Here is a 10,834-nt window from a genome sequence, read left to right on the forward strand (position 1 = left end):
ATATGAATATGTGTAAGCCATGTCAGAAATGAGATATATGACTATCATATATCTAAGTTTTAATATCATCAGAAATAACTGAATAACAGAATCTGAATGTCTCATGCTTAGACATATCATTAATTAAAACTTTACATGCCTTCTAGCAAAGTATATACGGCCTTTTCTTATTTGTTAATCATGTAAACCATCAACATGTCATCAAAATAATTTCCTAATCATTTTCCTGCCCAAAGACCAGCACAACATCTGTGTGAGCCAGCTGATCCAACCCAATTTTATTGATCTGTCTCTGACATACACTACAATATCTGTATTTGCTTTCTTAGTTTCCACAAAATGGCCTCTTGGTATTGGTATGTGTTTCATGAGAAAGAAAATATGAATGGGAATAATGATTTTCAGAATGGTAATATTTCAAATTGGATATTTAAATTGGGTTACTATTTTATATCATAGGGATACTTCAAACCAAGTTTATTGAGATATGATAAAATCTATGACTGAAATAAAATATGGATCAGATATATTAAATGTAATTATTGGCTATGGCAATTTTCTACAGTACCTCAAAACCCAACTTTAATCATCATTATATGTACATGTTTTAGAGGTTTTATACAAAAATTATATTGATAAACAGATACAGAAAGAACTTTGTAACAAGAACACATATTTTTGTCTGCTTAATATTTAGTTTGAAATATTTTCTGTATCAAATATATCCTTAAAATCTATTTTTACATTCATGAATTCACAAGAATTCTAAGGAAGGCCAGGATAAATTTTTCAACAAGTTTGATAGATTTTTTTTTCAGAACAGACATTTCATTTACATGGACCATCTTACTTCTTCTTCTTCAAGTTTTACACATAAGAAACCTGAGGCAAAGACAGTTTAACTGATTTGCCCGCGACCAATAGGATAAAAGTAAAAATCAGTTGCTGGTTACATATATTTACAAGCCAACAGTGCCCGAAAGGACTTTCCAAATAAATTATTTTCTCCTTAGTGCTTATACTATGACCCTGTAATTTTTTTTTTATCCCTTCATTAGCCACTCTCTCTTTTGAAGCCCTGGGTAAATTCCAGTAAATTCTAAATAAGTTTATCAATGAAATAATTCAATTTCTTTATAGTTCATTTTATGAACACAGGACCTCCGCAAATATTGGTGAATTAGACTAGGGATGGGGAAATTACTTGGTTTGGTATAATCATTATGATGGCTAATTTTATGTGCTAACTTGACTGGGGTAAGGGATACCCAGATAGCTGATAAAACATTATTTCTGAGTGTGTCTGTGAGGGGTGTGCCCAGAAGGAATTACCATATGAATGTGGGTGGGCATCATCCAACTCATTGATGCCCTAGATAGAATAAAACGGTGGAAGAAGACTGAATTTGCTCTCTGCTTGAACTTGGACAGCCATCACCTCTTGCCCTTGGACATCAGTGGCTCCTGTTCCTCAGGCCTTCAGGTTTGGACTTGGAAATACACCACTAGCTTTTCTGGGCTTCCAGCTTGCAGATGGCAGATAATGGGCATGAGACAATCTCTCATAATAAATTATCTATCTATCTATCTATCTATCTTGCTATCTATCTATCTATTATTGGTTCTGTTTCTCTGGAGAAACCTGATTAATACTGTCATATACCACTTATAGTCTACATATTTTGTAGTAGAAAAAACTGGACTTGTATTAAGACAGAGGAATGATTTCCAGCTCTGTACTTAAAAATTTTATGACCATGTCGGTGTAACTTAAAATGTCTGAGCTTTAGTTCTATCATCAATAAAGTGAAAAAACATCTGCCTCACAGATAGCATTTATAATGCATACATCATGGTGCTTGACCTATTATATATGCTCAATGAATCTAAATAATATAAATCCTATTTAATCTCAAGACTTGACTTCTGTATATCCTCTTAAGGATTTATCTCAAGTCTTCCATCCCATTTTCCCCACCAATATATAATCAACAAGCATTTAATTTTCACTACAACCCATTTAATTACTATGAAAAAACTGGAAATTAATGCAAGATTTTTGATCAGTTATTTCTGTTTTGCCTGTTTTTGTTTGTAGTTGACCAGCAGACTTGCTGAATTGTTCTCATTACTTGATAATGTTCTAGGAGATATGGTGTAACTCTAACAGGACTTCCTTTTGACTACCCTGTTTTTACCTCTGTTCTGATTCAGTTATTTCATTAAAAGACAGCCTTCAACATTTTTCCTCAGGTAGAGGTTTATGGGTGGTATACCCTCTGAATCCACACATATGTAAAAATATATTTTTTAAAATTTTACTCTCCAGATGACTGCTGTTTGGGATGGGTACAGGATTTTGGAATCACAGTCTTTATCTTCTACCGGCTTGTAAAGAATGTCCTAGTCACTTCCTGCTTCTTGTATTACAGTTGAGAAAACCAGTAAGACTCTGAATCCTTTGTAAACTACCTTGGAAGTTTTAAAGATATTGTTACGTTACTGGAATTCATAAATTTCCCTAGGATATCTCTATGTGTATACCTTTTCTCCCATCAATCTCTCTAGGAGCCCTTTCAATTTGCTGGTTCAACTAAGCCTTTTCACTCATGAGTCCCTTCAGTTTGCTGACTCCAGTCTTTTGGTGAAGCTAAATTTCTTCTATCATTTGTTTAATTCATATATTTCTTCCAATTGATCCATTTTCTTCTCCGGAAATTTTTTATTTTCCTGGATCTATCTATAAGGTTTCTTATTTTCCTCTTCATGGTTTTTGTTTTTCTCTGTTTTAGATTTTCTTCAACTTGATTTTTTGGTCTACTAATTCAGTTCAGTCTTCAGCATTGATCATATTCTTTTCCATTTTGTCAACTGCAATTTTAAATTCAAAATCATATTAAAAAGAAATTTTTGATATATTCTAATTGTACCTCTTTAAGAGCTAACTTCTGTCTTTTACATTAATTCTATTTAAATGGTGAGCATCTGTATTGAAAGTTATATTGACTTTCTTCCCTTATGTTACTGAGACCCTATAAGGGAGTTATCCTTCTCATTTCTAAATCACAGTTTTCTATTCCCCTAGCACCCATAAAAATTGGCTAGAGGGTCTTTTGTTTAAAAACATCTTTATTGGAGTATAATTGCTTTACAATGGTGTGCTAGTTTCTGCTGTATAACAAAGTGAATCAGCTATACGTATACATATATCCCCATATCCCCTCCCTCTTGTGTCTCCCTCCCACCCTCCCTATCCCACCCCCTTAGGTGAACACAAAGCACCGGAGTTGATCTCCCTGTTCTATGAGGCTGCTTCCCACTAGCCATCTATTTTACATCTGGTAGTGTATATATGTCCATGCCACTCTCTCACTTTGTCCCAGCTTACACTTTTCCCTCCCCATGTCCTCAAGTCCATTCTCTATGTCTGCATCTTTATTCCTGTCCTGCCCCTAGGTTCTTCAGAACCATTTTTTCTTTTTAGATTCCATACATATGTGTTAGCATACAGTATTTGTTTTTGCTAGACAGTCTTTTTGAGAAGTGGCAAATAATCCAGTGGCAGAAGGCAGTGGTTTTGTGGGTCACCACTGAATGAACAGGAAACCATTAGGCAACTTTCTGAGATGTAGGGATGAAAAATTTATGCTTCCAGGTTTCTTGGAGATACAAACCAAACTTTAGGAGTTGAAAAGAAAGAGTAATTTCTTCAACTGAGCATATTATTTAAAAGAATTGCCTTTTCAATATGTATAATGGACAATAAGTTGATATAATGTTTATCACAATTCTCAGGAAAGAAAGATTAAACACTGTAAAGGCAGGAGAGGAGAATTCAAAGAGAAGATAAAGAGGCTTTTTATGTGCTTTCTTCCACACTAATCAACCACAGACACAGGCAATGTCCTTGAACCACCCTTCAGTTCATGCTTCCTGGATTTCCTCTGTCTGATGTTGAAACCTGGCTACCTTTTTGTTTAGCTGTAGTTCCCCTCATGTACCAGGAGCAATACTTCTAGGGCAGAAACATCCCACCCCAATCAGTTTCACTGGGTTCATCAGAGATTGGGAAGGACAATCAAATACTATATGCAGCAAATTAGTAAACATACAAGTTTAGTTCTTTGAAGGGATTCATCGACTGAGGTCCCTTAGAAAACCCTGAAACACTGGTCTTTATCTTCAAGCTCTGAGGAGAGGCAAATCTTATCTTCTGCTCCTATTCCCTCTACTCTCAACTGGCAGTCTCCAGGACTGTCTCTGTCACAAAGATCTCAGAGAACCTTCTACCTTAGTTGGACCCTCCAGGCTCTACAAACATGGCGATTCTACTTGCTGTTTCATTTCAGATACAAAGTCAGAAGGAAAAAGGAGTCAGTACTTGAGGATCCACCTTCCCATGCCACCCAAAAGGGTAGGGGATACAGAAAGAAAGGCAACAGAGAATATTCCTTTGTCCGTGAAATGCCCAAATTCATATCCTTACTCAACTCAGTGAGAATCTATCATATTTATTTTTAAAATATGAAAATGGTGTCGGGGAAAATGCCATTGCTTCAGACTGAATGCAGGTATGTAAGTAGTCAATATCACTGAACCCAAATTAACTATAAGATTCAAAATACATTTTAAATATGTTTATGATAAACAGTCTGTTGTGACTGAACCTATTCATTTATACTGAAATGATGTATTGCTGCACCAACCAATTACCACATAAGAACATTAATGGTGTTAAGGAATTTCAGCTGTAAGCTTTACCCTGAATAGAAAACAGAAGAAATGAACAAAGAAGAGGTAGAAATAGGATATGTCCTTTTCATTTATCCAGCTAAAATTTAGTTTAGCTTTCTAGGGTATACCAGGTCAAAAAATATTTAACACTTGATTCTGCTGATTGACTTAAATTTCCCATTCCTTTCTATGGCCAGAAAACCACTTGCTCGGCAACCTTAAAAAAAAAAAAAAAAAAAAGGAAAATAATCTGCTCAATGTTAATTGTAATTCACTGGCCTCATTTTCTTTTGTTAGAAAAGTCCCAGCAAAACATGGATCACAGCCATGAATCAGGCCTGTACATTCCAATCAAGTTCCCTGGTTTTGACCTCCTTAGGGATGAGGTAGAAGAGGATGATGCTAAGACCCTGGAGAAGTCATGCTGGGTCACTGACAAAACGCTTTTGTTTAAAAAATCCTATTTTTCAATAGGATTTTTAAAAATCCTATTGAAAAAGTACTAAAGGTAACTCAGTGGGGGAAATGACAGTCTTTTAAACAAATAATTCTACATACTACATAGTTTTTGAAGGCATAGTTTTGAAGTTTTCAATGCCTACATGTTTTCTCACGAATAAAACCAAAGTGAGGCCTCACTGTCAGATTATCTGTATGTTCCCTTCTGAATCCACTGGATTCTGTGATTGAAGTGTGTTTAAACAAGGCTGTCATCAACAATCATCTTGACTTTTAAAAGTGTATTCTACTTCAGAATTATGTGTGGAATAAATACCTTAAAAGTGAAAAAATAAACAAATGGCTCTAGAACAATTCCATGACCATATATACAAAAAAAAAAAAAAAGAGAACCTATACACACACTTTACAATTTCACAAAGATTTACTAAAACTAGATCACAGACCTAAACATGAAATGCAAAATTATAATACTGCTAGTAGAAAACAGAGGAGTTTTTAAGATACAATACCAAAAGCACAACCAATGAAAGAAAACTGATAGTTGGGTTTCATTAAAATTAAAAAAAACAAAACTTCTGCTCTAAGAAAATTAAAAATTAAGCCACAGACCAGAAGAAAATATTTATAAAACACATATTTAACAAAGGACTTGTATCCAAAATAGACATATTTAAAATCATATATACAATGGAATATTACTCAGCCATAAAAAGAAACGAAACTGAGTTATTTGTAGTGAGGTGGATGGACCTGGAGTCTGTCATACAGAGTGAAGTAAGTCAGAAGGAGAAAAACAAATACCGTATGCTAACACATATATATGGAATCTAAGAAAAAAAAATGTCATGAAGAGATTAGTGGTAGGACAGGAATAAAACACAGACCTACTAGAGCATGGACTTGAGGATACAGGGAGGGGGAAGGGTAAGCTGTGACGAAGTGAGAGAGTGGCATGGACATATATACACTACCAAACGTAGGGCGGATAGCTAGTGGGAAGCAGCCGCATGGCACAGGGAGATCAGCTCGGTGGTTTGTGACCACCTAGAGGGGTGGGATAGAGAGGGTGGGAGGGAGGGAGATGCAAGAGGGAAGAGATATGGGAACATATGTATATGTATAACTGATAAACTTTGTTGTAAAGCAGAAACTAACACACCATTGTAAAGCAATTATACTCCAATAAAGATGTTAAAAAAATTAAAAAAAAATAAAATCGAAAACAAGAAAACAACCCAATTAAGAAAAGAAAAATGACATAAACAGACACCGTACCAATGAAAATATATAGATTGCAAATAAGCACATGAAAAGATGCTCAAGATCATATGTCTTTATGAAGTTACAAAGTAATCAACAATTATAGTCGACTAAACATTTATTAGAATGGCTAAATTAAAAAAACAAAACAAAACCCTGACAATAAAAATTTCTGGTAAGGATGTGGAACAACAGAATCTCTCATCCATTGCCAGGTGGGAATCCAAAACAGTACAACCATTTGGAAAACAATTTTGCAGGTTCTCAAAAGTTAACCATACTTTACGATATGCAATTTAGCAATTTTGCTCCTAGGTATTTACTAAATTGATTTGAAAACTTATACCTACATGAATAGCTATCTGCATGTGAATATTTATAGCACTTTTATTCATGATTGCAAATATTGGAAGCAAAAAAGATGTCCTTTAATAAGTGAATGGATGTACAAACTGTAGTGTATCCATACAATGAAATATTATTCAATGATAAAAAGAAATGACCCATCGGGCAAGGAAGACAGGGATGGATTTCAAAGCCATATTGCTAACTGAAAGATGATTGTCTGAAAAGGCTACCTATTTTATTATTCCAATTATATGACATTTCAGAAAAGGCAAAAATATAGAGACAGAAAAAGATCAGTGATTGCCAGGAGTTCAGAGAGAGTGGATATGTTGAGTAGGTGAAGCACAGGAGATATTACCATCATGGAAAATTAGGTAACGAGTACATAGGCTCTCTCTGCATTATTTCTTACTGCTGCATGTAAATCTACAATTATCTCAAAATAAAAAGTTTAATTAAGAAAACCAACCAGGTGAAACCAAGTTAATAATACACTTCATTTACCCCAATATATCTAAAATATCATCATTTCAACATGTAATCAATATAAAATAGTAATAAGATGTTTTGCATTATTTTGGTATAAGCCTTCAAAGTCTGGCATATATTTTATATGGATAGCATATCTCAAATCAGATGCTCAGTTTCCTCGGGAATGCTTGATCTATGCTTGATCTATATTTACATTTCATAAAATTTAATGTTGAAAAATTAGATTCATATGTTCAAGTTATCCCAAACATACTTAAATATTTCCAATAATTGAAACAGTTACCAAAAAGGCATTTTCCTTTAATATCTCTATCCACATGGTCAAAACTGGCTCATCTCTTTTAGAAAAATTGATTTCACTTTGAAGCAAAAATGCATCGATTTCAAATTACGTATGTCCAAGTGAATTAAATTCACTAATTCTTGTATCAACTCAGTATTATTAATACGGAATTCAAAGGGAGTATTTCATAAGTTGAAAGTACTTTCAGTGTACCAATATATACAAAATGTTCTTCACATTTGTCTTGTAGTTTTTGCAGTCAATGTATATAACGCTGTGTATTATAATTAATACCTTCATGTTGATTCAGGATAGGAAAATGTGTAATATCATTATTATTTATATAAATTCTGAAAAGTTTCTATTTGCGTATAAAATTGTGTACCTCTTTAGCTGCGTCACAAGCTTCTCCTTTCCTTGGAGCTTCAGTGCCATCTCACTGAGATGCAATGTAGTACTGGTGAGAAAATGTAAATCATAGCATCAATTTTGGCTTTGATTACTGAATATTTGGCAAGTATCCCCCCCCCCTTTTTTTAAACATCTTTTTTGGAGTATAATTGCTTTACAATGGTGTTAGTTTCTGCTGTATAACAAAGTGAATCAGCTATGCGTATACATATATCCCCATATCTAATCCCTCTTGCGTCTCCCTCCCACCTTCCCGATGCCACCCCTGTAGTTGGACACAAAGCACCGATCTGATCTCCCTGTGCTATGTGGCTGCTTCCCACTAGCTATCTATTTTACATAAAAATATGGAACACTTCACGAATTTGTGCGTCATCCTTGTGCAGGGGCCATGCTAATCTTCTCTGTATCGTTCCAATTTTAGCATATGTGCTACCGAAGCGAGCACCCCCTCCCCCTTTTTTAAAGGAAATCTCGAATTGAAGTTAATGGTGGAGTAAATATTTGTAAAACTCTTTCATGACTCAACCAATGAGCGCTGACAAAGACTATAGATCATTACATTTGCTGTCTTTCATTACTTTTAAGAGTTCCATCAACTGGTGCTGATTCATAACGTTGCAGTAATACACTAAACAACTTCACCACTGTACTTTTGATATAGAGTCTGCTTCAGAACATTGAGCAAAATAGTTTTAATATGTATCACGCTGGGAATGAAGTAATAAGAGAAACATCATCCCATAAATCCAGATGTTTTACCTGACTTAGCTGGAATACCGTCTTTTTTTCTTATTGAGCTTAAATTCTTTTTTGACAAATGTAAAAGATTCAGATCTATCCTATGAGTTTGATTTCATAGGCTTCAAATTGATATTTCTTCATAAATTTGAATGCACTTTGACACAAAATATATCCAAAGTGTTACCTGGGCAATGTCTCTTATATTACATGCAGTAGTGACCTCTGAGTTGAGACTGGCCCCAGGGTGTCTTTTACAGTACTATATGGGCTCCAAACCTAGAATCATAGAGTAAAAAACAAGGGAGTCCAAGGTCATGATGCACTATACCCTATATGACTGTAAATTTAATCCAAGAGCTCTCTAGTGAGTATAGCTATCTGAAAATGGAGTGCACTGAATGGATAGATTGTGAAGTTTTCCATATTTGAAGTGTTCAATTGAAGTCAGAGTTTGGTAGGGATCCCACTTGTTCTTTTTGATTGCTACAGAATTTTCAGCAGCAGGCATAAAACTAGTAGTATAATAAAAAATGGGTCTCTTCACCCCTGTCCACTTTATCTGAATACTAGTTAGAGACTGGGGATCTAGAGCACCAGGAAAAATTTCTCAAAGCATGCTTTTCCTTGTGGTGTCACAGAGTACTTAATTCTAAACATCAACCATAATGATAGGGTCTAGACAGAGTATTGTTTCTTATGATTTTGAAAATAAATTGTCTCTAATTCTTTACCTATATTCATAACAATTGGAAATACATTTGAATGCATATTTGATCAAGCTGCAAGTCTTCAGGCTTCTTCATCCTTAGGAAAATACTTGAGGAGAAAAAGAAAAAGATATGTTTCACACCACATCCTATCAGCTCACAGTACCTAAGTTCAATATACCAAATAAAGGCCACTCAAGGCAGTGAACACAGTTCGTCTCCAGAAACAGGACCATCAATCAAATGATTTTGCTTCCTCTCCCATCCCTGAGCATCCTGGGACCTGGCTATTGGTCTTTAACAACAACAACAACAATAAATCTGCTTTGCTAAAAAACCAGTGAAATATTCAGATCCTACCTGTATGTGTTCTTGCTATGCAGTAACCTCTGACCCTTAGCTAGTCTACCAAACTGTTATCTGTGAGAGACAAGTATGTATATATACAAGGATGTAGGATACTGCCTGGAAATTAAAAGACACTAACATAATAGAAAATATTAGCAGTAAATTCTACCTGACTATGGGTAGCTCACATTTCAGAACAGGAAATGGCTGTCATGGGCACTGAGATGGAATATTTGTTTCCATGATACTAATATTTTATCAGCTGAAAAGTCAGTCCCTTCCAGGTATACCCACAACCTAGTAAATGTCCAAAAATGAATGTAAGAGACTTGGGGATTCTCTTCATTGCCTTTATTAGTATGCATTAGTGTTGTTTTTGTAGATAGGTTCACATTTTCAGTGACTCATCAAATATTTGATAGGGATACTGTTCAATACCTTCAAGTGAGACAAAGGAATAAAAGGCCACCTATGGCCTTGGTGTCTTTAGGGAATAAAGAAAGAGAATCTGGCAAATTCTGGGTGTCCCTTAAGTTCATTATAAAACAAGTATCATTCACAAGCTGTTACACCATGAGCAACTTAGTAGAGTCGATATCCAAGCCTACACCAATTCTCCTGGTCCAATTACTGCTGTGTATCTATAGGTCATTCTTTTACTTTTTGAGTTTGTATATTTGCTGAGTGTTGAATCTCACAGGCATAGAGAGAGTCTTCTTCCTGGAATCCTCTCCTAACTTCTTTCTCCTTACCTAAATGTTTCCTCAGTTTAATTTTCACCTCCCTGGAGAGGCTTCCTTGATGGCTTAGGCTTTAAAGCTCAGAAAGACTACAGCAATTTTTGTGTATGCCACATGGGTGGTATTTATCTTGTGTGGGCGCCCAAGCCATCTATCCTTTGGTAGACCCGGGACCTAGCACAGGGGACTGCAAGTAGGAAGTGCACAGCACAGGTGTGCTGTGCACTCAGCCTCTCACTGTTCTGGGGGAAGCATTCCGTTTATTGGATAAAAGAATTAGGGGGTGGAATATTATAATGAAAGAG

The 10,834-nt window shown here is 35.3% G+C and overlaps 1 non-coding gene across 1 annotated transcript; it reads right to left on the reverse strand.

The window, feature by feature from the left end:
- Window positions 1-8,331: 8,331 nt before the first annotated feature.
- Window positions 8,332-8,438, reverse strand: LOC112062496 (U6 spliceosomal RNA). The gene has a single exon (XR_002890759.1). It is a non-coding gene; the product is annotated as a U6 spliceosomal RNA (small nuclear RNA).
- Between the last annotated feature and the right edge of the window lie 2,396 nt (window positions 8,439-10,834).

Source organism: Physeter macrocephalus, chromosome 21 (assembly GCF_002837175.3).
Source record: "Physeter macrocephalus isolate SW-GA chromosome 21, ASM283717v5, whole genome shotgun sequence".
Classification (NCBI taxonomy): Eukaryota; Metazoa; Chordata; class Mammalia; order Artiodactyla; family Physeteridae; genus Physeter; species Physeter macrocephalus.